Genomic DNA, 6,663 nt, shown 5'->3' with positions numbered 1-6,663 from the left:
TTTACAGCCTCAGGAGCAAATGTTCCATTCCCCCACTCCTATGCACCTGGGCCCCACCTTTCAAAAGACTGTTTTCAACCTTTTCAATGATTTCTGTTAAACAAAGTGTCCATCAGGGTTTCCAATACCTATAGGTAGAATAAAACTCCAGCCCAGCAGCAAAGGAGCTTGACCTTCAAGTTGATACATGGTTGGGGCTATAGTATTGGGGAGAAGGGGCCTGGGATTCTGGAGCCAAGACAGCCTGGGGTTGGATCCCAGCTTCCTTTCTTACTGCCCAGGATGATCATTTCAAAAGCGCAAGTCTTGATGTGCCCACCTATGAAATGGAACAACACTCTCGCTAAGTGACCACTGGGACACTATGTCTAGGGCTGACACATCAGGACCTCAGTACAGGCCGTTCCCACCTCACCCTTTTATTTGTAATTAAGTTGTAATTCACATGACATCAAATTGACCAAATTGTAACTTCAGTGGCACTTGGTACTTTCACTGTGTTGTACAACTGTTATCTCCATCTTGTTTGACAACGCTTTCATCACCCGCAGTGGGGGGCCCCAGACCCATTAGCAGTTCCCTGCTCCCCATTTTCTCTTGCACACTTTCCCTGGCTCCCACTGATGCTCTGTCTCAATGGATTGGCCTATTCTGGACACTTTGTATCAGTGGAATCATTCAACATGCAGTCATTTAAGTCTGGTTGCCTTTGCTATGGCTTTCAAAGGGGATGTCCCCGACACCCTCCTCCTTTTACTTCCCTGTGTCTGAGTCTCCTTGTGTGTCAAGTAGGGAGAAGTGTTTCCTCTTCTTGGGGTTGCCGTCAGAAGTGAGCCAAGGCCAGTGAAATGTTTAGAACACTGTCTGCCCGTAGTAAGTGATCTATTCGAGCAGCTGTATGATCCCTCGGCCACCCCGGGGTGCCGAAAGAGCCTGGCCGATGCTCCTAAGCTTACTGAAGTCGTTTTTCAGTTAACGCTTGCTTTTTTTTTTTTCTTCCAAAAAAATTTTATTCAATTCATTCAGAAAACACTAGCGAAATACATTTGCAATTTCTCAGAGACAAGCTTCAAAGTATAAAGTTGTATGTACCAAAAATGCAGGTGATATTTATAATAACTTACAGATTCATATTAATGATAAACTACAGTTTCACAACAGATTATAAACATTTTGCACACTAGTTAGTCCTTTCTTTTAGGCCAAATGCTCTTTGATGATAGATAAATTAAGAGGTACACACTATTGTGAACTATTTCCAGACAAAAAGAGGTTACTTGCTTTTCTATTGTAAACTTAAGTCTATCATTTATCGTCTTCAAAAATTATTTGCATTTAAACGTTCATAACTGTCCTACGTGTTTTTCTTGTTTTTCTCACACCCACCATCTACCAACCACTCCCCTCTCCAGCATCCACACTGATTCTCTCCACTATCACATCTTCATATCTTTCAACCTCTGCCATAAAGTGGAGACATTCAGTACAAATTCAGTGGGGATATACAATGTGTATCTTTCAAAGTCTGACTCACATTGCTCAACATTGCATCTTTTATATTCATCCATTTTGAGTCAAACAATAGGCTCTCATTGTTTCTTAAAGATGTGTTATATTTCATAGTGAGTGTGTGTGTGTGTGTGTGTGTGTGTATGCCACAATTTTTCAACTCAGTTTGGATTATTTCTGGATTCTCTATTCTATTTCATTGGTCTGTGTATCTATTTTTGTGCCAGTACTATGATGTTTTAATTATCACTGCTTTAACAATGCCTTCCTGGAGGGCATCTGGCAGCAAAATTGCCTGGGTCCAAGAGCCTCAGTCTCTGGGTGGAAATGGGATCCAGTTTTCTAGAACTCAGCTGAGTATCTAAGAGTAGTTGAGAACAGGGCAGAAAAGAGCTTTGTGGCCTCACGCAGCCTCTCTGACCCCCAATTTCCAAGTCTTTAAACACTTAGCTTGGTTCCATGTTTTAGCAATAATAAATATGGATGTTCTCTTGTCTTTCTGATTGAGTGTTCTCTTATCCTTTGGGTACATATCAAGAAGTGGGATTACTGGGTCATATGGGAGTTCTATTTGTAGGTTTTTGAGAAATTTCCATATTTTTTCCACAGAGGTTAGACTAATTTGCATTCTCACTAACAATGTAAGAGAGTTCCCTTTTCACTACAGCTTCACGAACACTTATTGTTATTTATTTTTTTGATCCTAGCCATTCTAACTGGGGTTAAATGATGTCTCATTGTAGTTTTAATTTGCATTTCCCTTATAACAATAGACTTTGAACATTTTTTCATATGACTCTTGGCCATTTGTAAGTCTTCTTTAGAGAGTTGTCTGTTCAACTCATTTGCCCATTTTTAATTTGATTATTTAATTAGTTAACTATTTCTTTTTTGATGGGTGAGCCACTTGAGTTCCCTCTATATTCTAGATATCAATCCCTTACCTGAGGACTAATTTGAAAATATTTTCTTACATTCCAAGGGTTGTCTTTTCACTTTAGTTATAGTTTACTTTGCTGTGAGGAAGATTTTTAGCTTGATGTAATCCCACCTATTTTAGGGACCATTGCCTATGTGTTAAGGATCTTATTTAAGAAATCTTTTCCCACTCCCTTGTCTTCAAAAGTTTTCTCAGGACCAGCAGTTAGCATAATGGCTATGTCGCTGAACTCCCATGTAGCAGTTTGAGTCCTGGACCCGGTGGCTTAAACTCACGCCAGGGGCATGTGTGTGCATGCCCAAGATCCCGAGAGGAGAATAGAGGAGAAGGGATTGTGGTGTGGCCATCCCCCCTGGGGGGTGATTTCTCGCTTTCTGTCTCTATGTCTCTCTCTGTCTTTCTAGTGAGCACATATGCTCTATAGCAAAAACCTCTCCCCCCAAAAAAGTTTTCTCTATGTTTTCTACCAGTAGTTTTGTGATTAAAGGCTTTATATTTAAGTCTTTGATCCATTTTGAGCTAATCTTTGTTCATTGTGAGAGATAGGGGTCCAGTTTCATTTTTCTGTAGATGGATATCCAATTCTTCCAACACCAGAGACTTTCTTTTCTCCAGCGCATTGTCTTTTACTCTATCAAAGATCAGTTGACTGTATGATTTGGATTATTTCTGGATTCTCTATTCTATTTCATTGGTCTGTGTATCTATTTTTGTGCCAGTACTATGATGTTTTAATTATCACTGCTTTAACAATGCCTTCCTGGAGGGCATCTGGCAGCAAAATTGCCTGGGTCCAAGAGCCTCAGTCTCTGGGTGGAAATGGGATCCAGTTTTCTAGACCTCAGCTGAGTATCTAAGAGTAGCTGAGAACAGGGCAGAAAAGAGCTTTGTGGCCTCACGCAGCCTCTCTGACCCCCAATTTCCACCTTGGGTTAGTTTCCTGGGGCTGCTCTCACAAAATACCACAGACCGGGTGCCTGAAACCAGCACATGTCGTTCCCTCACAGCTCTGGAGGCTGGAAGTCCAACATCAAGCTCTCTTCCAGCTTCCGGTGGATCCAGGTAGCCCTTGACTAGTGGCTGCCTCGCCTTTGTCTTCACATGGCCTTCTCCCCTGCGTCTATCTTATACTGAACTTAAGGCCCACACAGAGGATCCAGGACGGTCTCATCTCAAGTTCCTTCATTCAGTGACATCTGCTGGGACATTTTTTCCACACAGCACCACATTTACATGTTCCAGGGTCAGGACACAGCTTATCTTCCTGGAGACCACCCTACAGCCCTCCACACATGTCTTTAGAAGAGTGTTCGTAGCCTGCTCCTGAGTCAGCCGTGAGGATTTGTGGAACGATGCAGGTGGAAATCGTAGCCCAGCTCCAGGCCTGTGGCAGGTGTTACCAAACAGGCCAGGCTTCCCATCATGCTTAGCCACATGCATCTCTTCCTGCCCGGGCCTCTGTGGCCAGTCCCCAGGACCAGGTTAGCTCTAGAAATGATCAGTGTTCTCTGAGGTGTGTGCCATGGTTTGCTTGGAAACCACAGAGCCAGGGACAGGACAGAAACCTGTGAGTAGACAAAGGACTTGGATCCCTCTTAGGTCTTCCCTCTGACTGGCCACAGTGAGTGGGTCTCACGGTCATTGCTTAAAGGTCATTGGAAGTAGAGGCTGAGCCTAAAGCCTTGTGCCCAAAGTGCCAAGCTCCCACAGAGTCTCAGCGTCATCTCCCTCCATCTCCCTCTGGGACAGAGAGATGTAGCTCGCATCCCTTGCACCTTCTCCAGCCAGGCCTGTTCTGAATTGATCGTACAAGGAAATGGAATGTGAGCCCTGGGCTATTTAAAGAGCAAGGGAGACGGAGGCGGGCTGGGGCCCTGCCAGGCAGGGGTGCCTCGGGTCCTCACAGGGCCCCTCTGTGCACATGGTTTGATTTACGGGAGGGCTGCAAGCAACTGCAACTTCAGACAGAGAACTATTTGAAGCAGCTGCCAGATGTTGTGTCTGAGTTGGGTTTTTACAACTTGCTTACTGGTTAGCAGCCTGCCTCCCGCCGGGGTTCAGTGTGCCCCCAGCGGGTTCAGGGCCCTGGCACTGGCCCATGGCCTTTGCTCAGCAGCCTCGCTGCTCCGTCCAGCTCAGCCCAAGCCAGTTCTGTCTCAAGTGGAGCCAGAGTGGGAGCCCAGTTTCCAAAACATCCCACCTTACTGAGGTGGCAGCGTGGCCCTGGCTCCAAGGGTCTTCCAGGTACTGTAAGGATGCTTTGGAATGTTCTGCCTGAGCTCACTCCTGGACCCTCTAGGACAGGCAGAGGCCTCGCACACAGCTTTGCAATGAGGCACCCCTTGGAGCAGACTGTTTTTGCATGCCAGCTGTCCCCAGGTGCTTGACCTGGGAGGTGTGGCAGACAGGCTGGCCCTGCTCCCTTTCTTTCCTGTTCTTTCAGCCTGGCCCCCGCCTCTCATTTCACTTTGGCCACCTGATGTCAACCTCTTCAAATGGACCAGAAGCAACCACAGGGGATGAGGCTGGGACCACAGCTCAGCCAGGGGCTTCTGGAAGGTTTCTCAGCCCTCTGAAAAATCCCAGTGAAACGGGGAAATTGCAGGAAAACACACCAGTGGAACCAACCAATGGATCGAGGCGGCTATGGCAGGCCAGACCCACCCTATTGGGGTGCGCCAGGATTTCCCTGACACAAAACTGTTGGGGTTCACCTGGGGTCGGGGGAGGAGGAGGTGTTTCTCAGCCCCTCCCTCTCTGACAGAGGCCTTGGCTAGAGGCACATGACTCAATGTTCACTTCCTGAGGCCACTTGGAATGGACTTCTCAGAAACTTTGCTCTGGAGCAGAGCGGGTGACAAGGGAAAGGGCGGGGAGGCGGGGTGGGGCAGTGGGGAGAGGGCGGGAAGAGGTTGTGTAATTCATCTTGTTGCATGTGAAAGCACACTTGTGTCCGTCCAGGAATCCCGACACCGCCAAGTGGACAGAGTGTTCAGTCCCCTCCTGCGTGCGCCAGAAATGTTTTGTCCACAGGGAAGGAAAACATCCTCTGCTGTTCACTAGGACTTGGCGCTCCCTCGCCAGCGAGGCCTAGGAGGGCCCATGTTCAGAGAAGCAGAGGAGGGGGGCCAGTGGCCATGGGGCGGGAGGAGCAGCCCCAGGCCCTAGAGACCCTGCCTCTTGAAGTGCAAGAGAGAGCCTCCAGCCAGCACTTTGGGCAGCCTTAAACACTGCTTTTTTTTTTAAGTTTTTGCTATATAGCACATGTACTCACCAGAGACAGAGAGAAAGTGAGAAATCACCCACCTGCTTACAGCCCACTCCCCCCAGGTAGATGGCCATGTGCAGTCCCTTCTCTTGCATTCCCCTCTCGGGATCCAGGGCATGTGCACATATGGAGCCAGTGTTTTTCAGGCTCCCCGGTCTGGGACGTGAACTGCGAAGTCAGCCACTGGAATCCGGCCGCCCTAACCACCATGCCACCAGCCGGCCCAGGAACTCTACTTTCTGTAGTACCTAGTAATGATAACAATACAATAATAATATGCCCTCTAAGCTCATAGGCTAGGCTCTCTGCTCCCGTGGGCAGCCCCTTGAAGGAGCTCACTGGCTTGCTCGACGTCACATAGCTAGTAAGTGGTGCAGCTGGAACCCAAAACCAGGTCTCCCTGACACCAGACCCCGTGCTCTCGACCCATGCTAGGCGCCTTTCTCGGTAGGCCACAGGCATCTTGGAGGCAGTGAAGGGTTTGCTGAGACCCAGCAGTCTCGCCCCCATTCCTCACCGGCCCTTGCTCTGTGCCTAGCGCTGTGCTGGGCCCTGGGTGTGACCCCTTGGGATAGAGTGGACTTGGCCCAGGGCTCTTCTGCAGGAAGGGGCAGGCAGGCATCAGGCAGGCACCACCTGCTCCATCCTGGCACACAGTAGGCATTCAGCAAATGCATGCTGGGTGGACAAGGAAAGAGCTGGGAAGGGAGTGACTCCGCCAGGCGGAGGAGGTGCTCTTGGGTGGGGCTGCGTGCTGGGTCTGGAGGACCAGGAGAGAACCCCTCAGGCTGTTCCAAAGCCACAGGAGGAGGCACAGGCCCAGGGAGGGCCGAAGCCTGTTACTGATAGACTGGAGAACTTGATGCTGACAGGCACGGGCAGTTTTTAGGGCACTGCCTGACGAATCTGCACCAACAGCCAGGACCAGCGGGGTTGGGGGGAAGCG

This window comes from Tupaia chinensis, unplaced genomic scaffold (assembly GCF_000334495.1).
Source record: "Tupaia chinensis unplaced genomic scaffold, TupChi_1.0 Scaffold000146_1, whole genome shotgun sequence".
NCBI classification, from domain to species: Eukaryota; Metazoa; Chordata; class Mammalia; order Scandentia; family Tupaiidae; genus Tupaia; species Tupaia belangeri.
The sequence above is the reverse complement of the archived record's forward strand: the minus strand, read 5'-3'. Positions refer to the sequence as shown.